The sequence below is a fragment of the Lutra lutra genome, chromosome 1 (genome assembly GCF_902655055.1).
Source record: "Lutra lutra chromosome 1, mLutLut1.2, whole genome shotgun sequence".
Classification (NCBI taxonomy): Eukaryota; Metazoa; Chordata; class Mammalia; order Carnivora; family Mustelidae; genus Lutra; species Lutra lutra.
Window position 1 is genome coordinate 165,301,750 of NC_062278.1, and position 22,625 is coordinate 165,324,374.

At 41.9% G+C, this 22,625-nt stretch overlaps 1 protein-coding gene and 2 pseudogenes across 5 annotated transcripts in view; 2 read left to right on the plus strand and 1 right to left on the minus strand.

Annotated features, from left to right (window-relative positions):
- RAB7A (RAB7A, member RAS oncogene family) overlaps window positions 1-22,625 on the plus strand; it is a 74,813-nt gene that overhangs the window by 5,510 nt on the left and 46,678 nt on the right. The window contains exon 1 of one of the 5 annotated variants that reach the window (XM_047743312.1): window positions 10,742-10,766. The exons of the other annotated variants lie outside the window; for them this stretch is intronic. The gene's annotated coding sequence lies outside the window, so the exon portion shown is untranslated. Of the gene's footprint in view, window positions 1-10,741; window positions 10,767-22,625 lie in introns of those variants that run through there. 5 annotated transcript variants of the gene reach the window in all.
- Window positions 15,339-19,819, plus strand: LOC125107874 (60S ribosomal protein L26-like; annotated as a pseudogene).
- Window positions 20,937-21,128, minus strand: LOC125089427 (uncharacterized; annotated as a pseudogene).

The following is a 22,625-nucleotide window of genomic DNA, read 5'->3' on the forward strand; positions in this document are numbered from 1 at the left end:
ACCATTCTGCCTTTTTGATTGTACATGATGCCTTTAAAGATCTCAGCATTTGATTCCTTGTAAAAAAATGTATTTTTCTTCCACTGCCTTTTTTTTTTTTTTTTAAGATTTTATTTATTTATTTGACAGATCACAAGTAGGCAGAAAGGTAGGGAGAGAGAGAGGAGGGAAGCAGGCTCCCTGCTGAGCAGAGAGCCCGACACAGGGCTTTCGATCCCAGGACCCTGAGATCAGGACCTGAGCTGAAGGCAGAGCTGAAATACCACTGAGTCACCCAGGCGCCCCTCTTCCACTGCCACTTATTTATGTGTTTTAAAGTTTTATGTTTTTGTTATCTCTGTACTGACCATGGGGCTCAGACTCACAACACCAAGAGTCTCATACTCTTCCAACTGAGCCAGCCAGACACCGCCTACTACCTTTTATTTAAAATTAAATTTCTCGGGTGCCTGGATTGCTCAGTAGGTTAAGCAACCAACTTGATTTCTGGCTCAGGTCATGATTTTGGGGTCCTGGGATAGAACCCTGTGTCAGGCTCTGCGCTTAGCAGGGAGTCTGCTCTAGGATTTTCTCCCTCTCCCTTCGTCCTGCTTGTGCCCACATGCACGTGCTTGCTTCCTTTCTCTCAAATAAATAAATCTTTAATAAAATAAATAATAAAATAAAATGACATTTCTCTTTTGCTGATGATTAAACAAGTCCTTTTTTTTTTTTTTAACAAGTCCATTCTTTTTAAGGAAAAAAAAAAAACTAAGGAAACACAGAAGTAAAAAGAAAAAAAAAATCGATTCACTATCCACAGGAAGACACTGTGTTAACTGGTTGTTCTTCCTGTGAATGTATACTTTAATATCTTTGTTTTGTAAAGTTGAATAAAATATGGTGTGGGAATTTAACAGTGGTGGGGGAAGCTGAACAGTCTTGCATCTTTGACCTATGAGATCTCTCGTAAAAAGGGGATAGGAAGCTGGGGATCATGAGACTAGTTGTGTTTTTTCAGATGTTTAATGACAACAGGTAAAGAACGTGATGCATTTAGTTCAAGAATAAAGTTACGGGGTGCCTGGGTGGCTCTGTCATTAAGCGTCTGCCTCCGGCTCAGGTCATGATCCCAGGGTCCTGGGGTCGAGCCCCACATCAGGCTCCCTGCTCAGTGGGGATTCTGCTTCTCTCTCTCTCACTTCCCCTGCTTGTGTTCCCTCTTTCGCTGTGTCTCTCTCTGTCAAATAAATAAATAAAATCTTAAAAAAAAAAGTTACTTGGGGTGCCTGGGTGGCTCGGTGGGTTAAGCCTCTGCCTTCGGCTCAGGTCATGATCTCAGGGTCCTGGGATGGAGCCCAGCATCGGGCTCCCTGCTCAGCAGGGAGCCTGCTTACCCCCCCCTCCCCGCTCCAATCCCCTGCCTCTGCCTGCCTCTCTGCCTACTTGTGATCTCTGTCAAATAAAAAAAAAAAGGAAAAAATTGTTTGGCATGGTAACACTAGATAAGTACAGTGGTACCCTTATTTTTAAGTAATATTTCATTTTTGTATGTGAGTAAACTTTGAATATGAAGTAGAACATACTTAAGCACACAAATAAGTGAACGTGGAGAATTTTTATAAACTTAGAAGCCTCCTTGTGCCTCCTTCAAGTTGTTATCCTCCCCTCCTCCCAGGGTAATGAGTCTGATTTTTTTTAACACTGTAGTGTAATTTGCTGGATTTGGACTTCGTGTAAGTAGCGTTACACACTGTGTACCCTTCTGTGTCTGGTTTCTTTGATCTGTTGTTTGTGAGATTTTGTATTGAGTGCAGTTGGAAACTCCATTTTCATTGCCCAGAAATATTCCATTAGGTGGTATACCATAATGTATTTATTAACTTACTGATGCTTATATGGGTAGCTTGTAATTTGTGGCTGTTAAAATTATGCTGTATGAATGTTCTTGTGTCTGTCTGACTGATACATGTACACATTTCTATCATGTGAATCCCGAGGAGTGGAAAGGCTGAGTTTTAGGGTATGTATCTGTATTCTTTTGCTGGGACTGCTGTAACGAATACCACAGACTGAGTGGCTTAACCAAAATGAATTTATTTTCCCATATTTCTGGAAGCTGGAAGCTCAAGTTCAAAGTGGTAGTCAGGTTGATTTGTTTTGAGACTTCTTTTCTTAGCTTGTAGGTAGGTGTCTTTTTATGTCCTCCCATGTTCTTTCCTCTGTACCCGTCTGTGTCCTAGTCTCTTCTTAGAAGGACATCAGTCATACTGATCAGGGCTCACCTTCATGACCCCATTTAACCTCAGTCCCATTTTTCAAGGCCCTGTCTCCAAAGGTGGTCACATGTTGAAGTGATGGGGCTTACACTTCAGTGTAGAGTTTGGCAGTGTAGAGTTTGGCAGGGATTCACTTCATCCCCTCCCAGTGTCTGTTACGCCCTGGCAGATACTGTTGGTTAATTTGTTGTTGCAGCCGCTTACGCTCCCACTAGCAGCATTTGAGAGTTCCACATACTCCCATGTCTTTGCTAACACTGGTCTTCTTTTTCATTTTTTTGCCCCTCTGGTAGGAACCCATTTTTTTTTTAATGGCCCCATTCAGTTACCAGTGTAGGCAGTCCTTGAGGGAGTAGAGAAGTTGTTTCTACAGCCGAGTATGTTACAGTTTGAGACAGCCTCTTGTAAATGTCTTGTAAACCCCATAGGGTTAGAAAAGCAGAATGGTTTCAGTCCAGTAAGTAGTTAGTCCTCTGTAGTTGCCCTTGTGGATTAGTTTTTGCATTTATAATCTGGATCCATTCCTGGTGGTGGAGTTGACCCAAAAGTATCATCTGTGGGATATAAATCTAGCCATAATAAACATTACCTTCATTCAGACTCTTCTTTGATCTGACGCTTGAGTTCTTAAAATACTGGATTCCTTCATACACATGTTAGAAATAGGCCTGTTTGCATGTTCTGACTGTCCATTTAGATATTGGTGTTTGACCAACAGCTTTCTGGCTGAGTGATCTTGAGCTTTTTTGTACATATGCTATAGACCTGTGTTTGGTGACAATAATATTACATGATTTTACCCTCCCCCCCCAACTTCTGGGGGGGCAGGGATGAATCATTCTAAGATGGATCTTGAAATATTACTCAGTAAACTTAATTTTTTTCCCACCAGTTCTAACTTTGCACAGTAAGTTACTATTTGTAGCAAGTAAGTTATGCTTCTGGGCCAGTGATTAATATGTAGAGCTTTCCTGAATGCTAAACTGTGTATTCATTTAACTAGTATAAGAAATATTCATTCATAGACAATTCATTCATAGACAATTCATTCATTCATAGACAATATTCATTGTCTAGTATAAGAAAACACTGCTGGCAGCTGTGGGGAGCATAAAGATCACTGGAGGTTTAGGAATAATTGTAAAAATAAAGCGGATGAGAGCCATAAAAATAACTTAAAGAAAATGCTAGAGGTGTTCAAAGGGCTGGGGTTAGGCCCGTGGGGAGTGGAGTTTTGGTATGGAGAGGAGACTTGGGAAACCCATTATAGTTGGAGGGAATGGCATAAGCAAATGAATGGAGGTAGGGAAATGCTAAGGCAGATGGAGAAGCTGCAATATCTCCAAATTGGGAATGACTGTATGTGTGGGGGCCAGATGGAATGGGGAGGGGAGGCACTCCAGTGCCTTCTTGAGTTTATGTTTAACGAAGTGATCCTTCACCCCATAATGCTAGGATAGGACATTATCCTTTCACTTGAACCTCGTGACCCCTATTGAGTAAGGCAGGTGGTACCCCAGTTAAGAATAAGGAATGGGGGTGCCTGGGTGGCTCAGTGTAGGTTAAGCTTCTGCCTTCAGTTCGGGTCATGATCTCAGGGTCCTGGGATCGAGTCCCGCTTCGGGCTCTCTGCTCGGCAGGGAGCTTGCTTCCTCCTCTCCCTCTCTCTGCCTGCCTCTCTGCCTACTTGTGATCTCTCTGTCAAATAAATAAGTAAAATCTTTAAAAAAAAAAAAAAAAAGGAATGACTTTGATGTTATAATTTACCTAGAGAAATACATTTTGAGAGATTAGTGGGACTAGGTAGGACTCAGATACAAATGTGTTTAAGCCTTTAAAGAGGTGCTTCCTCAGAAGTGTCTTTAACACAAATTAATAGTTGGCTTGGGAGGGATGGGATGGAGAAAGAACAGTTTGGTTTTCCTCTTGAGCCAGCCAACCCATTGTGGGTTCCTCTTACTTTATGGACAATTTATTTTACTAGGTAAATGCTGGAGATAAGTTAGGGTTGCTAGCAAAAACTTTGAGCTGTTGATGGGGCCCCTGGGTGGCTCAGTGGGTTAAAGCCTCTGCCTTTGGCTCAGGTCATGATCCCAGGGTCCTGGGATCCAGCCCCACATCGCTCTCTGCTCAGCAGGGAACCTGCTTCCCCCTCTCTCTTTGCCTACCTCTCTGCCTCCTTGTCATTTCTGTCATATAAATAAATAAAATTTTTTTTTAAAAGAAACAAATTTTGAGCTGTTGAGAAAAGTTCTGTGTGATTTCTGTCTGTCAAATAAATAAATAAAACCTTTTAAAAAAGAAACTTTGAGCTGTTGAGAATAGTTCTGTGTAACTGTTATACTAGCTATCTGCTTTCCAGTCTGTTTTACCAAAAAAAAAAAAAAAAAAAAAAGGATGGAAGGAAAAAGAAACCATCATCCAGGTCCATGCCTAAAGACTCTGCTCTCTTTGGTACCTGCCTTTAGAAAGCTTGAGAGCATTGGGGCATGTCACAGTCATCTGTCTTATTTGGGCTGGACTACAAAGTCCTCAACAGGAATTGTTTCCCAGGAACTTGCTTCTTTGTAAAAGTTGCCTTAGGTTTTTTTTTTTTCCCCTTCCACCCCACATGACTGATACATGGAACAGAGCCTATATATAATCAGTCTCTTAGGGAGATCAGCAATTTCCTTGTTTAAGTTTCACTTCAGAGTTCAATCGAAGCAGCATATGAGTTGTGACTATCTCTTTCCAGATGAGGAAATGACCCAAAAGGAAGTGCTCAGTATCATGGAGGCAGTAGTGGGATTGGAACTGGTGCTCCATATTCCAAGTTGTCACATATTTCTTTAACCCTAATAGTGGTGAGAAAAATAACATCATATCTGGAAGATCAGCCTAAGTAAATTTTATTGTTCAGTTTTATTTAAGAGTTTTTTTGTTTGTTTGTTTTTGTTTTTGTTTTTTCTTGAACAAGGATGGTTTGGGGTGCCTGGGTGGCTCGGTTGGTTAAGCGTCTGCCTTCAGCTCAGGTCATGATCCCAGGGTCCTGGGATCAAGCCCCACAGTGGGCTCCCTGCTTAGTGGGGAGCCTGCTTCCCTCTCTTAGCCCCGCCCCCTGCTTGTGCTCTCTCTTGCTATCTCTCTCTCAAATAAAATCTTTTAAAAAATAAAAGAAAGATGCTTTGATTATTGTTTCTTTTTGAAATACAAGTTTTCAGGCAGTCAGTTTTCCAGCAGTATGAGACTGAATAGGCAAGGTTACTCTGCAGCAACAAATAACCTCAAAATGTTTGAAAGCAGCGTAGCTTTATTTTCTGCACACACCCAGTGTGTGCAGCGTGAGTGTTCCAGGGGCTCTGCATCATTCCTTCTCCAGCTGAAGGAGCAGCCACGATATGGACTGTTGCTGGGTGTCTCGGCTAAGTGAAAACTACTGGGGGGTCTTGCTGCAGTTAAATGTTCCAGCCCAGGATGACACGTCACGTCGGCTTACAGCTCACTGGCTAGAATGAGTCACACCATACAAGAAACTAAGGAGTGTGATTCTGTTGTGGACCTGGAAAGCACACAGTTGGAAATATTTGGGAACTAGGATGAGTTTTACAGTGACTTGTTGTAGTAATAGCTCTTGGAGAACCGAGTGGCTCATTGGCAGATTGTTGTTCCCATCAGCTGGCAGTTTAAATGCAGAAAAGGATACAAAAGTTGCCTTACTCACAGACCACCTTTCCATCCTAGGACATGTTTCTTTTCTTTTCTTTTCTTTTCTTTTCTTTTTTTTTTTTTTTTAAGATTTTATTTATTTATTTGACAGAGATCACAAGTAGGCAGAGAGGCAGGCACAGAGAGAGAGAGAGGGGGGGAAGCAGGCTCCCTGCTGAACAGAGAGCCCGATGCGGGGGCTTGATCCCAGGACCCTGAGATCATGACCTGAGCCGAAGGCAGAGGCTTTAACCCACTGAGCCACCCAGGCGCCCGGGACATGTTTCTTTTAAATGATGTGTGATAATCTCAATTTAAGTGCCTCCAAAATACCCTTTGCAGAAGTAGGTGTGAAAGAAACAATGGAGTCTGAGAGGTCCCTTGGCTTCCGCATTTTCAGTGTTGGAAACCTACAAACCTATAGATAAACTGATTTCTCACCCCCACCACCTACAAACCTATAGATACACTGATTTCTCACCCCCACCACCCACTCCATCCCCCACCCCTGCAGTCCTTGTAAGGTGCTATCAGATAGTCTTAAAAATACTCCTTAGGTCCTTTACCTTCCCTGCCTGCAGAACCCTTGGTTTTCCATTGCCCTTGGTTATGTCCCTCCACATTCCGCCTCTGGCTTGTCTTCCTGGTTTTGTCCTTTCTCTGACGCACACCCTGTATTGTTTTACTTAACCCGAAGTTATTTTACTTACCTGTTCCATACCACACTTCTGTTTCCCCATTTCCTTCAGCTTGGTTCCTGCCACTTCCCTTCATTTCTGTGTTGTCTTTTGGCATCCTGCCTGGCTCAGGTACCGCCAGCTCCATTTTTAAAGCTTTTTGTTGGCCACTTTAGCCCATACTTTCCTCAGCTTTCACTGAATCCCTGTGACTTGAATTTCATATATGTGTCTTAGACACATTTTATATATGTTGTCTTCCCTACCCTAGGAGAGGGGCTTCAGGGTAGATACTAAACTAATTTATCTGTTTTCCTTAATCGTTTGGAAGAAAGAATGAAAATATATTCTCCAAGTGGCTTTTGTGTGTGTGCATCTGTTGTGTTCTCTGGCTGAAAAAAAGAAATACCTGTAAATTCTTCACGTTATTTGTTTGAAATCAGTAGGCCAGAAGCTGTAGGATTTTGGAGACTTCCTTAAGCAGGGCCACAGTATGGCTCTTTAGATAAGTTACTAAGCCTCCATTTGCACTTCTGAAAGATGAGAGTAGTGCTTTGGCTATGCTCAAGATCCTTTCATATTTTGGCTTTCTTTGGCTCTTGATCATACTGCAGTGGCTTTGCAATATCCCAGCTGGCAAGAGGACACCAAACTTTGAGGACCGTTGAAGCCATTTCAAAAACTATCACCCACATGGAGCCCGCGCGTTCACTTTTTTATGAGGGGCAAAAGTAACCTCACTGTAGGGGGTTAGATTTTTTTTTTTTTTTTCAGATTTTTTTTTTTAATATACTTTTAAAAATTTATTTGTCAGAGAGAGAGAGAGAGACTATGAGCACAAGCAGGGGGAGTGACAGGTGGGAAACCCGATGTGGGGCTCAATCCCAGGACCCTGGGATCATGACCTGAGCTGAAGGCAGATGCTTAACTGACTGAGCCACCCAGAAATCCCAAGGTGGTCAGATTTTTCCTAAAATGAACTTGTTTCTATTTACTTATTTGACAGACAGAGATCACAAGTAGGCAGAGAGGCAGGCAGAGAGAGAGGAAGGGAAGCAGGCTCCCTGCTGAGCAGAGAGCCCGATGCGATGCGGGGGCTTGATCCCAGGACCCCGGGATCATGACCGGAGCCGAAGGCAGAGGCTTAACCCACTGAGCCACCCAGGTGCCCTGAACTTGTTTCTAGATTAGAGAAGCAAGTGAATAGTTCTCTATCACCCTTCTGGATAATTTGGTGGTGGTACTTCCAGACTTAATATGTTCATATTTAAATGGGATGACACAGTACACATTCTTCTGTAACTTGCTTTTTAAACGTTTTCTGTATGTACTACACACCTTTCTTTGTCAGTACATACATACTGTTGTTGTTGTTGTTGTTTTTTAAGATTTATTTATTGGAGTGCGTGTGTATATGTGCACGCGCGCACACAGGTGTGTGGGGAGGTGGGCAGAGGAAGAAGGAGAGAGAATCTCAAGCAGACTTTGCACTGAGAACAGCCCACGCAAGGCTCAGTGTAATGACCCTAAGATCACAACCTGAGCCAAAACCAGGAGTCAGATGCTTAACCAGCGGCACCACCCAGGCACCCCCTGTACATACTCTTTTTAATGGCTGTGTAATATTGCATTTACCAAGTTTAACCATCTTCTAAATGAATGTTTCAGTTACTTTTCAACTTTTCTGTTTTAGAAAATTATTTAAGGGGTTCCTGGCTGGCTCAGTCAGTGGAGCTTGTGACTCTTGATCTCAGGGTTGTGAGTTAGAGCCCCACATTATGTCTAGAGATTCCTTAAAAATAAATTCTTTTTAAGAAGACAGTTAATATTTATCTTCATCCACTTGTTTGATCATTTCCTTGTAGTTGTTATTCATACTTAAAATTTGGCATTCATTACCATACTGCCTCCAAGAAGGTTGTCTACTTAACATTTGTAGCTTGAGAATTCAATTTATGTAGTTGCCAACTGTCAATTTTCTTTCTTTCTTTCTTTCTTTTTAAAGATTTTATCTATTTATTTAGTTGACAGAGATCACAAGTAGGCAGACAGGCAGGCGGGGGGGTGGGGAGCAGGCTCCCCACCGAGCAGAGACCTCAAAACAGGGCTCGATCCCAGGACCCTGAGATCATGACCCAAGCTGAAGGCAGAGGCTCAACCCACTGAGCCTCCCAGCTGCTCCCCCCTTGTCGATTTTCTTATTAGCTGCCAGTTTAACTAGTGGTAAAGATTTAAATGATACCTCATTTCCATTTTATTGATGAGTAGATTAAGCTTTTGAAAAAATATTAGCCATTTTTTTCCTTCTGTGAGTTGACTGTTTTCTCTAAAGCCCAAGTAAGGCAGGTGTTTGTTTTAACCTAAACGTTTTATATAGCAAGCATATTGACCCTTTTTCATGTTGTAAACATTCCAGGCTTGTTTCTCATGGCTTGGTTTGGTTAATGGTATGTTTTGTAGTAAAGAAACTTTCCTGTAGTCAACGTGGTTGATTTGTTTTGATTTGGGGGTTTCATGTTACTATACTAGGCCTTCCCTATCCTAAGGGCAATAAAAACGGTGTCCCCCCTCCCCGCCCCCCGAGTACTTAGCACATTGGAATTCTTATGTATGATGCAATATGACATCAGAATCTTTCCAAATATGTGGCAATATTTTGCTACATTGTCATCCTTTTCTCACTGACTAAAATCTTTTTATCACACACTTGATTACCTACATACGTGTATCTTTTTTTAACTTTTCTGATCCACTCTTTGTCTCTGGGACAGTAGTACCACTGTCTTACTTGCTTCTGCTTCATAATACATTTTGACAAGCTCAGTGGTTTTCCATCTGTCATAAAACTCTGTCAGCATTAGGCTCAGAATATGTTTACTTCTCATTAAATTGGTTTTCTTTCTACCCCTTGTCCTGGGCCCTTAATCACTTTGTCTGGCAGCTTCTTCCATCAATAAATTTAGAAGAAACTTTTTTAAAGTGCTCTGGCAGAGGGAGGCAGCTCAGTTCTCTCCCCTGTGTATCTGGGACAAATAACATATAATTGTTCATCCAGTTGGTTTTCTTGAGCGCCACCATATCCCAAGCCTTGGGCAAGGTAGTAGCTCTATAAATAGTAGAAAACCTGGTTTCTGACCCCTAAGGAGCCTTGGTTTTGGTGGGGCAGTGGTACATATCTTTCAGTCCTTGTAACCCAACTGGTTGCCTTAGGTGATAGATTGAAAAAAGACTTTGGAAACCAAGTATTAGGTTTTATGTTCATGAAGTTTTTATGCATTTCATGTTTTGCCATGTCTGGTCATTTCTTGCAGTATTTGAACATACACAATTCATAATCTGCGCTCTGGATGGGTTTTTTAACCAACTTTTCTTGTTTAACTTTGACATACTAGATTTCTTTGTCACTTCTGGTGGAGGGTTTTAATAGCAGATTCCATACCAGTGTCCCAGACTTGGCATGAGTTTAAAAAAAAGTTTTTCTTTTTATTAATTAATTGTAACAAATAAGAAGGGAGTTAATTGGGGGCCTGGGTGGCTCAGTGGGTTAAAGCCTCTGCCTTTGGCTCAGGTCATGGTCTCAGGGATCGAGCCTCGCATCAGGCTCTCTGCTCAGCGGGGAGCCTGCTTCCCCCTCTCCCTCTGCCTGCCTCTCTGCCTTCTTGTGATTTCTCTCTGTCAAATAAATTAAATATTTTTAAAAAATAAAATAAAAAACAAAAGAAGGGAGTTAATTTTTTTACAGATAAAAAGCAGACCATTGGGCCAGTCTTTATTTTCAGGGCTGTTGATGTTGAAAAAATGTTAGTAGTTTGAATTGAGAGAAACGATTGTTTCAGATAGGAAAAAAGCGCAGTTGGTCAGCCAGTTCTTCCCTTTTTTCCCTTGCTTTTTATCTTTTAAAGTTGTAGCTAATCATTTCTGCATGACAACAACATGAAATCCTGTCTGCATGTGACTGGACACCTGCCCTTGCCAAGTGGCTGTCTTCTGTGGCTTGCAGTTCTGTGTGCCTATAAAGTCATCTGGAGGTACAGAGCATCCATGATCTACTTGGGGGAGAGAAAGGCGTGCTGTTTCTGTGAAGACTTGTGGCCAGACTTCTGTTAGCCCACTGGAGAAGTGCGGCAATAGCAAGATTTCCCTTGTGAGTTTGGGAAGGGGATGTGGGAGGGGAGTAAGGAGCTCATGTTGGTCAGCCTCGTAATGTACACTCGTCCAGACAAATGGTGTATACAGTTAATGAATAACTACCTGTGGTTGTTCACAGGCGAAAATCAAACCGTGCATGTCAGAATCTGAGAAGTGAGTTGTTCTTTCTGCTTCCCGCTGCTGTGGTAGAGAACTGGTTCTACCCCAGTGACAGGGGAGGTGGAAATGTAGTCATTCAGACCTGCAGGCATCCAAAGGATGCTTTGTAGCAGGTGCTGTGCTAGGGAAATGCCAGAGGAGTAAGATAGCTCCTGTGCTGAAGGAATTTTTCTTTTTGACTGTGTGACACATGAGGAGCCACACATAAAAGGGGATGATGTAGTGTGAAAAAGTTGTGATAGCAGGCTTCCGGACAGGTGTTCAGTTTTTAGATGTGAAGAAGTAATGATAAACTTCATACATTCAGTTGTACATAATGAAACATTGAAAAATATTTTCCTACCTTAATCCCTCCTCTACCGTAGAGACATTGAACCCTATAAAGTTGCTTGGTTTTGACCTACAAAAATGATATTTTCATAGGATTCAACCTAATAAACACAAATGGGGGCATGTCTTGTTCTTTACCCTACTTTAAAAAAATCTAGCTACATTTTAGAATATTCACTCATCATACATCTAAGTCTGCCTTTGTGTGTTTATGTTTTGAATATGTATTGTGAAGTAGGGGCAGAGTTCTTTCACCACTTGGGTTTTCTTGGCTGAGGGAGATGTATCAAGGAAAGGAGAGAAGTGGGCCCATTACCTTCCCAGTAGGTTAATTTGGCAGAACCAGATAGGGCGTCTAGATTCTTGGCAGTGATTGATTGGAGGTGATAGATTTGAGAGGATGGTAGGCCTCAAAAATGAGGAGGAAAGATTGGGGCTGAATACAGTAAGAAAGCTGGCCTGGTATACACTGCTACTCAGTGTGGCAGGCTTTGTTTTTTTGGGATATGTGATTATTCAATAGGCGAGGTAGGAAGTACTATGATGTGAACAAAGGCAGACATATTTGTGGTACTCTCATTTTCATATTAACCACATTTCATCATGATAATCTGTCCATATTTACATATTTGTGGGGTTTTTATGATTTTTTTTTTTTATTTGATAGAGATCACAAGTAGGCAGAGAGGCAGGGAGAGAGAGGAAGGGAAGCAGGCCTCCCGCTAAGCAGAGAGCCCGATACGGGATTCGATCCCAGGACCCTGGGAACATGACCTGAGCTGAAGGTAGAGGCTTTAACCCACTGAGCCACCCAGGCGCCCCCATATTTACATATTTGAAAGGAAATAATAAAATGAGGGACGTTATTCTAGTTCACAGGATTTACAACTAAAATAGCATAGGTAGGATATGTGCAAGCCTCGTCTAAGATGGTGACCGCGGCTCTAAAAGCAGGGACACCTATTTGACAGGTTTTGTGCAGATGGAGGCAGGCATCTTGTGCTTGCAAGCGCAACAGCAACGGTGAAAGAGGAAACAGAGCTAACTGCTCCAAAAAAAATAAGATTGCTCGCTAACCAAAGATGCATGGGCAGTGCTGGCATGGTGTGGTACCCTTATTTGTATCCATTTCTGGTGATAACTGAATAGAAGTTCCAGACTTCCCCTATTGCTCCTAACCAATGATAATGTCATAGTGAAAACTCGTTCATATTCATAGCCATTGACAGATTAAAATTGTTGAGGTATTTTGGCTGTTTTTGGAGGAAGACTGTGTTTGGGGGAAATTGCTGACCGTTAGAACCTTAATTTTCCAAACATTGTAACTCCCAGTGTATCCTGCTGATATAAATTTATTGCTTCAAAAAAGGCTTGTTTTAAAGATTTTATTTGAGAGAGAGAGAGAGAGCAGGGAGAGGAGCAGAGGGAGAGAGACAAACAGACTCTGTGGGCCCACGCATGGCCCAAGGTCACGACCTGAGTGGAAATCAAGAGTCAGATGCCCGGGGTGCCTGGGTGGCTTAGTTGGTAAAGGGTCTGCTTTCAGTTCAGGTCATGATTGCAGGGTCCTGGGATTGAGTCCCACATTGGGCTCCCTGATGAGTGGGGAGCCTGCTTCTTCTTTCCCTCTCTCAGTCAAGTAAATAAATAAATAAATCTTTAAAAAAAAAAGAGTCGGATGCCCAACTGATAGAGCTACCCAGGTGCCCCCCCAAAAAAGCCATGTTTTAGAGAGAGGGTTTCTGGAGTGAGAACTAAGTACTTTACCTGTATGGAGCATTCTTTGTATCCTTTCTTATGTATGCTTCCAGAAAGATGCCTCTATTAAGACAAAGGAAGCTAAATATTTTAGCAAATATTCAAGTCCCTAATGTGTTCTGAGCACAGAGTTAGAAGTATTAACTCCAACTCTACCTTCAGAGCACTGGACAGTTGTACCCAGAATAAATTAAATTCTAAAGTAAATTCTATGTCATGCTCCCAGTCAGCCACCTCTCTCTTAATACTACATACCACTTTTAGTGTTTTGAACAGTACTTAAGCCCAGGAGCCACCAGTTTGGTATTTTCAATCTGTGCTATTAGATGATCTTTGTCTTCTGCCGTTTATCATTTCCTTTCCTGTGATGGTCTTCTGTAGTCACAAGAGATTTAAGAAAGATGGTACATTTTTTTTTAAAAGATTTTATTTATTTATATGCCAGAGAGAGAGCACAAGCAGGGAAAGGAGGCTTCCCAGTGAGCAGGGAGCCCAGTGATCCCATGATCCTGGGACCACGACCCGAGCCTAAGGCAGATGCCTAACCTACTGAGCCACCCAAGCACCTCAAGAAAGATGGTAACATTTAAGGAAAGAAAGACTCATCCTGATCCTTTACTAAAACTAGAAAACAAATCATACTTATGTCCAAAAAATATGCATGCATTTTCTGCTGAGAGAATTAGCTGTGATTCAGAGGCTTGAATAAGTTTGGTCAGGGTGTGAAAATTGGACCAGTTTACTGACACTTAAATTAAAAGACTATAGACTACAGTAGATGTCACACAAGATGACGGAGTGGGAATCATTAGAGGTCAGTCCCTCTACAAAGTCAGCCATTGACCTGGAAAGAGTATTTTGGAATCAACTATCTTGGAACTGTGGAACCTGATTGGATGGAGATGTACTTCATGAAGGGATAGACTGCTGATCTTTCCTAAGTGAGTGCTGTGCTAACAAATGGACAATTCCAGCTCTCAGCAAACAACAATCAGCAATCCCTGAGGAACAGGGGAGTGAGATTTCCAGGATACCACATTATAATACTCAGAATGTTCATTTCTCAACAAGAAAAAAAAGTGAAGCATATGAAGAAACAGGAAAATGTGACCCATTCACAGGAAAAAAAGGAACTGGACAGAAGCCATCGCAGAGGAAGCTTAGACATTGGAATTAAAAATTAAAACATTAAATTGGGGTGCCGTGTAGCTGACCATCCCAACTCTTGATTTTGGCTCAGGTCATTATCCTGGGGTCGTGGGATTGAGCCCCATTTTTGGGCTCCATATTCAGCAAGGAGTCTGCTTCTCTCTTCCTCTCCCCCTCCCCTGCTTGCCCTTGCACACTCTCTCTTTCTAAAATAAATAAGTAAATAACTCTTGTTTTTAGAAAAAAGACTTTAAATCCGCTGTGTTAAATTACTTGGCCAGAGGAAATCATGGACAAAGAACTAAAGGCAATTGAGAATATACAATGTCTGCACAAAATGAGACCATCAAGAAAGAAATTATAAAAAGGGAACAAATTCTGGAGCAGAAAAAAAAAGTACAGTAACTGAAATGAAAATTTTTTTAAAGATTGATTCATTTATTTTAGAGAGGGAGAGAGAATCTCAGGCAGACTCCCTGCTGAGCAGGGAGCCCGGTGCAGGGCTCAGTCTTACAAACCTGAGATCATGACCTGAGCCCAGACTAAGAGTCCGACACTCAGCCAACTAAGCCACCCAAGCGCCCCAAAATGAAATTTATTAGAAGGGTTTGGCAGCAGATGTGAGCAGACAGAAGAAATGATTAGCAAGCTGAAGACCATCAAAATTATTCAGCCTGGGGAACAGAAAGAAAGAAAGAATTACGAAAGATGAACACAGCCTGAGAGAGCTGCAGGACATCATCATCCATGCCAAATACACTTCATGGGCGCGCCAGAGGTAGAATATTTAGAGAGAAACAAAACATTTGTGAAAATCAAATGGCCCAAAACTTCCAGAATTTAATGAATTTACACATCTAAGAAGCTTAATGAATTCCAAGGAGGATAAACTCAAGAAAACTACACCAGGACACATTACAATCAAGTTGTAACTTGAATTTGCAAAGCAACAAGAACTTGAAAGCAAGAGAATCAGCTTGTCATGATTCTAAAGATTCTAAAGATGTTCACACTTGATTGCTCATCAGAAATCATGGATGCCAGGGACACCTGGGTGGCTCAGTCATGTAGTGCCTGCCTTCAGTTCAGGTCATGATCCTGGGGTCCTGGGATGGAGACCTGTGTTGGGCTCCCTGCTCAGCAGGGAGTCTGCTTCTCCCTCTTCCTGTATCCCTCTCCCCATTTGAGTGCACTCGCGATCTCTCTCTCTTTCTCTCAAGTAAATAATACCTTAAAAATTACATTTATTATTACTATAGCAAGCCACTGTAAAACTCATCCTAGTTCCCAAATATTTCCAACTGTGTGCTTTCCAGGTCCACAACAGAATCACACTCCTTAGTTCCTTGTATGGTGTGACTCATTCTAGCCAGTGAGCTGTAAGCCGACGTGACGTGTTATCCTGGGCTGGAACATTTAACTGCAGGAGCAAGACCCCCCAGTAGTTTTCACTTAGCCGAGACACCCAGCAACAGTCCATATCGTGGCTGCTCCTTCAGCTGAAGAAGGAATGATGCAGAGCCCCTGGAAAAAATTACATTAAAAATTCAACTAAATACAAAAAATATCAGTAAATGAAGAGTTGAACAATGGGAACATACACATACGGAAAACAAATGGTATGTGGCAAAAGTAAATCTTTCCTTATCAGTAATAACCAAGTCCTCTTCCCCAAGCATCTCGCGCACACAGCCTTTACTTCTTACATTGCTCCCGTCTGCAGCTGTTTTGTGCCTAGTCTCTGGCTGATCTGTACTGTATTGTCAGGCTCGATGGAGCTCAGCATCTTCTTTCTTCTCATCTAAAATTCAGGGAGTGCCAGTCAACCTCCCCATGGTCTTTGATTTGATTTCTGCCTTGGCCATCCACCTTGAGAGATTCAGTTGTCTTCGCTGTATTTTGTTTGCTTTTCTGATTCTTGCTGGACAGCCTAAAACAGAAGTGTCTTAGAATAAAGAGGAGCCTGTCAGCCGTCTCCGTTGGCCCTGGCTGTGACAAGAGGGAGAGATTTGGGTCATGCCATCAGGCTGTGTGGTTTGCAAAGAATTTCTTCTTACGGACACACATTGAGGACAGTTGGTTCCCTCTGGTGCTGTGCTTCTGCTGCTGGAGGTGGAGGAGGTCCGAGGGCCACTGGTAGGGGGCTGAGCTGGGAGGGTGGTCCTTGGCTCCAGACGAGGTGCAGGACTGGCAGGTGCCATGGGCTTCTACTCTGAGCTCTGGTACTCCTCCACCGCTGATTTTCCACCTTGCAGAGCCAGGTGGGAATAGCAGGCTTGCCCCACGTATTGTTTACTGCATTGTCAGACACCTGCTGAACCTGCCAGGTTGGGGGAAGAATGCAGTTATTAGGGTCAGCAGAAGGGGAGGAGGGACTTCCTATCGTGGGGGTGGCCCTCCACCTTGGGTTTCTTGGCGTCACTGAGGTGGCCATCACACTCTGGTACTTCCAGTGCTGTTCATGAGTCCTGGATCCCACCCATAGCCCATGTTCACGACCTTGGTCACCCTGGGGGTCCTTCTTGTCATGAGGCACTTTATGTAAGATCTGAGTTTCTCCTTCTGGCCATATTTATCCATGGATCCCTCATAATATTTTCTAACGTTCCTCTATTGCTGGGGTTGAGGGTCATAGTTTTCTTGAGGTTTTCACATTCAAGAGGTAAGGATATTGGAATGTGGTATTGCCCCTTTAGGATCTTCTTTCATAGCTCTCATTAGTCCTCTCCCACAGAAGGCAGGGACACCAGTGACGATGGTGACAGAATGATTAGCATGTTTCACACATTCACATTTCACATATTCAGAGTGGGTGAAGGGGGGAGTGTGGGGCAGAGGGTGACTTTGGATCATTGTACTTTTGGCACAGGAAGGGTTCTGGGGTAGTATAAGGGAGGCTTTTAAAATAGGTTTTCTGTTGGGGCGCCTGGGTGGCTCAGTGGGTTAAGCCGCTGCCTTCGGCTCAGGTCATGATCCCAGGTCCTGGGTTTGAGCCCCACATCCGGCTTTCTGCTCAGCAGGGAGCCTGCTTCCTCCTCTCTCTCTGCCTGCCTCTCTGCCTACTTGTGATTTCTGTCTGTCAAATAAATAAATAAAATCTTAAAAAAAAATAAAATAAAATAGGTTTTCTGCTTATGGCCAGTGGTGAACTCATTGCTCAGGCCAAAGTGTGCAGTTTTTACTTTCAGTCGAGTGTCACAAAGCAGGTTCTCTGCTTCAGGTCCCTGTGGATTATTCCCTACTGCACAGTGGCTGCTAGCTGCTGGAATTTGCCTCTGGCTTCTTTGTCTGTCACGTGGCCATGGTCCACTGTAAACAACCAAACAGGTCTCTTCCACTAACGTACTCCCAGACAAGGAATAGTGCTTCCTCAGTGTCAGTCACCTCCACTTTACAATATTGGTGTGATTCAGGGTTTTTGTGCTGTGTGCTTCATAGAAAAGTGCTTCATGGAAAAGTGCCTGGAAACGGGAGGAGCTCTGCTGACTCTCCTTAATGACCTTCACAGCCTCTGTCCCCGTCAAGATGTGCTGGGCCAACTTCACCATTGCAAAGTTACCCTGCCCAATGGTCTCATATTTGGAGCTCATAAATGAAGATATGGGTAATTAGTTACCAGAGATGGCTGCAAGGCCCTACTGCATGGTGATCTGCTAACCATTCTAAGTGGCAGTGCCAACTGTGCTAACACTAATACTAATGATAGAAAATAAAATTATGCTTACTAATTACGCTAATAAAATAAAGTGAGAAAAGAAAATGAAGAAAAGTAAGAAAATAGAACCAAAAAGAAAAGGGAAAATAGAAAAAAAAATGGGAAAAACAAAAGAATGGAGAATGAAGAAAAAAGAAAACAAGATGGAAAGAAAAAAAGGAGAAAACAACTTGTCAGGTACCAAAGTCCATCAGGTCACCAAAAACCAGCTTTCAGGGCTTTAAGGACCAAAAACCTAGGCCCAGCCAGGGGCCCAGATGGGTGTTTGTAATTCCATTGCAGTGGTGGAGGGCAAGAAATGGACAAGTAATGCTGGGGATAATCTACAAGGGTTTTCTCACTTTTTGGTCTTAAGACTTCTTGCTCTTTTTTTAAGATTTGTTTATTTCTTAGAGAAAGTGGGAAGCGTGGGTGGGGGTGGTGGGGGGAGAGTATCAGAAGCAGCCTCCCTGCTGAGCAGGAAGCCCTGTGCAGGGCTCAGTCTTACAACTCTGAGATCATGAAAGAGTCAGACACTTAACTGACTGAGCCACCCAGGCACCATGCCTCCCCGCCCCCCCCCCCAAAGACTCCAAGAGCTTTCTGTTTAGGTGGATTATTAGAGAGTAATATTTACTTTATTGAAAATTAAAATCTGTTGTGCTTCACTGGGCTTTTCCTTTCTAGTTTGGAAATCTGTAATAATTTCTGGCTTTAAATACTTCAGCGTTTACACTTAAAATATTCATTTCCTTTTGCTTAAACTCTGGTCTCAAAATGATGGTATGTCTATTGGCATCACAGTATTGTAGGAAAGGGTTTTGTCACATACAACACAATAAGGTACATTATTAACATCTGTAAAGCTGCTGGATAATGACAAATAAAATAGCTGTAGAGTACACACAAAAGGAAATGAGAAGGGACTTAAAATGTTTTACTACCAAAGTAAAAATCAGCTGAACACAAAAGAAGATAGTGGTGCAGAATAACAAAAAAGCTGTAAGGCTTACAGAACACAGACACCAAAATGACAGAATTAAGTCCTTCCTTAACAGTAATTTCTATAAATATAAATGCATTAAACTGGAAAAAGACAGATTGGCAGATTGGCTAGAAAAACCTGATCCAATTATTTATTTACAAGAGACTCAATTTAGATCCAAAGACACAAATTTGAATATGAAAGAGTGGGAAAAGAGAATTCACATAAATAGTAACCAAAAGAAAGCTGGGGTGGCTGTACTGAGATGAGTCAAGATAGATTTTAAATCGGAAAAATTTGCAAGGGACAAAGAAGGACATAAAAGGTTCAGTACAGCAAGAAGATAAAATAATGGTAAACATTTACACATGTAATGACAGGTCAGGAAATTATATGAAGCAGCCCTTCCCTTTTGTGGCGTGGCCCTCGGCCAACATGAAGTTTAATCCCTTTGTGACTTTTGACCAGAGCAAAAACTGTAAATGGCATTTCAGTGCACCATCCCACATTCACAGGAAGATCATGTCTTTCCCTCTTTCCAAAGAGCTGAGATGGAAGTAAAAGGTTCGATCCGTGCCCATCCGAAAGGATGATGAAGTGCAGGTTGTGCGAGGACACTACAAAGGTCAGCAAATTGGCAGATTATCCCAGGTTTGCAGGAAGAGGCATGTCCTCTACATTGAACGAGTACAGCGAGAGAAGGCGGATGGCCCAACTGTCTGTGTGGGCGTTCACTCTAGCAAGGTGGTTATCACTAGACTAAAACTGGACAAAGACCACCAAAAAGTCCTTGAACACAAAGCCAGATTTTGCCAAGTAGGAAAGGAAAAGGGCATATATAAGGAAGAAACAATTGAGAAGATGCAGGAGTAGGATAATCTTATATGCAACTTTAAATAAAAACTGCTAAGGGTCGCCTGGGTAGCTGAGTCTGTTAAGCGTCTACCTCTGGCTGGGGTCATGATCCCAGGGTCCTGGGATTGAGCCCCACATTGGGCTGCTTCTCCTGCTCCCTCTGCAGCTCCCCTTGCTTATGCTCGCTCTCTCTGTCAAATAAAATCTTTAAAAACAGTTAAAATGAAAAAAATTCTATGAAGCAAAAATTGACAGAACTGATGGAAGAAGTAGATAATTTTACAATGATATTCAAGAGTGGGTAGAACCAGACAGAGAACAGAAGTGAGGAAATAGAGAACTTCAATAACAATAACCCAACCAGATCTAAGAGACACACACAGGACCCCACCCAGAAACAGCACATGTGTTCTTCTCAAGTGCACATGGGACCTTCTGTAGGACACACCTGCTTTTAGGCCACAGTGTAAGTCTTGGTAGCAAGATAGATATCATACAAATTTCTTTTCTGACCATAGTGAAATGAAGTTAGAAATCAGTAACAGGAGGAAAACTGGAAAATTCACAGATTTGCAGATGTTAAACAACATGCTCTTAAAGAACCAGTGGAGTGGGCCAAAAGATGAAATCACAAGGGAAATTTTTAAATACTTAGAGATGAATAAAATGAAAACACGATATACTAAAACTTATGGGACACAGTAAAGCAGTGCTAAGGGAGGAATTCATAGCGATAAATGCTAACATTGGGGGAAAAAAGAAACCTCTCTTTTAAGATTTTATTTATGTATTTGAGAGGGAGCAGACACAAGTAGGGGGTGGGGAGGGCAGAAGGGGAGGAGAGGGTGGGAATCTCAATGCTTGACCCCAGGCTGAGCACAGTCCCAGCTGGATTGACTTAAAGAAAAACAACTCCCATTTCTAAAATCGGAAATGAACTTTATTGGGAATTTACTACCTATTCTACAGGGGGTAAAAAAGGATTATAAGAGTCTTGTGAACACTTGTACAATAGATTTTTATAACCTGGATAAAATTAATAAGTTCCTGGAAACACAAACTACCAAAACCAACTCAATAAAAATTGTACTTTTGTCAAGTAAGGAGATCAAATCGGATACCTGAGTTCTACCTGCAAATAGATTCACTAGTGAATACTAACTAACTAACATTTAAAGAACTAACTGGTCCTCTCATTTTTCCCAGAAATCAAAGAGGGGAGGAACACTTACTAAATTTTCATTCTATGAGCCAACATTGCTCTGATAACCAAGGCCGAGCAAATGCTACAAAAATTAAACTACAGGTCAGTAGCCCTTACAAATACAATGATTTGAGAATCTTGAATAAAATACCAGTAAATCAATTAGCAATAATCGCGCCTCGGATAAACCTCATTGGCTACGATACTGCCACTGCGCAAAGCTTAAAATACCAGTAAATCAAATTAAGCAGTCTGTTAAAAAGATTATACACCACGAGCAAGTGGGATTTGTTCCTGGAATGCTAGGATGATTGCACATCGAAAAAGTGATCAGTATAGTACACATTTATAGAATGAAAGGAACAAAAAAAAACAACACATGATCATGTCAACTGATCCAGAAAAAGCCTTTGACGAAATTCAGCAGCCTTTCATGACTCGAAACACTAGGAATAGAAGACTGTTACTTCAGCATGATAAAAGCCATATATGAAAAGCACCCAGTGAACATCATACTGGTAAAAGACTGATATGATAGTGCTTCCTCTGATTTAGTTCAGGGACAAGGCAAGAATGCCCACTTGCCGCTACTTCTATTCATAACTGTACTGGAAGTTCTAACCAGAGCAGTTTGGCAAGGAAAAGAGAGAAAAGACATCCAAATGGGAAAGGAAAGAGTAGATGCAGATGACGTGATCTTATATATATAGAATATCTAAAGATTTCATACTAAAAAAATGAAAATAAAAACCTGTGACAGCACTAATAAAGTAATTCAGCAAAGTTGCAGGAAAGTGAACACACAAAAACCAGTTGCATTTCTGTATACTAACAATGAACCTAGCCAAAGAGGAAACCAGGAAAACAGTTCCACTTACGATAGCATCAAAAAAAGTAAAATTAGGGCGCCTGGGTGGCTCAGTGGGTTAAGCCGCTGCCTTCGGCTCAGGTCATGATCTCAGGGTCCTGGGATCGAGCCCCGCATCGGGCTCTCTGCTCGGCAGGGAGCCTGCTTCCTCCTCTCTCTCTGCCTGCCTCTCTGCCTGCTTGTGATCTCTCTCTGTCAAATAAATAAATAAAATCTTTTAAAAAAAAAAAAGTAAAATTAGCTTGGTAGGAAAGACCAGTACTATCTGATTTCACTCATATATGGGATCTAGGAAATAAAACAAATGAGCAAAGGCAAAAAAAAAAAAAAAAAAGACACAAACCAAGAAACAGACTGTTAACTCTAGAGAACACACTCATGGTCACCAGAGGGGAGGCAGGTGGGGCGATGGGTGAAATTGGTGATGGGTATTGAGGGGTGCACTTAGGATGAGCACCTGGTGATGTGTGGAAGTGTTGAGTCACTGTATTGTACATCTGAAGCTAATATAACTGCATGTTAACTCTACTGGAATTTTTTTTTTTAAACGGAGTTTAAAAAATTAACTTAGTGTATGAAAGACCTGTAAACTGAGAACTATAAAACTGCTGGGAAAAATTAAAGAAGATATAAAAAGATAGGCATATCACGTTTTTGGCTTAGAAAACTTAATTTCATTAGGATAACAATACTACCCAAAGCCATCTACATATTCAGTGCAATAAAATTTCAATGACTGTTTTTTGCAGAAATAGAAAAACACATCCTAAAATTCAGCTAGAAAATCATGGGACTCTGAATAGTGAAAACACTGTTGAAAGCTCAAAACAAAGTTGAAGTCTCCCACTTCAT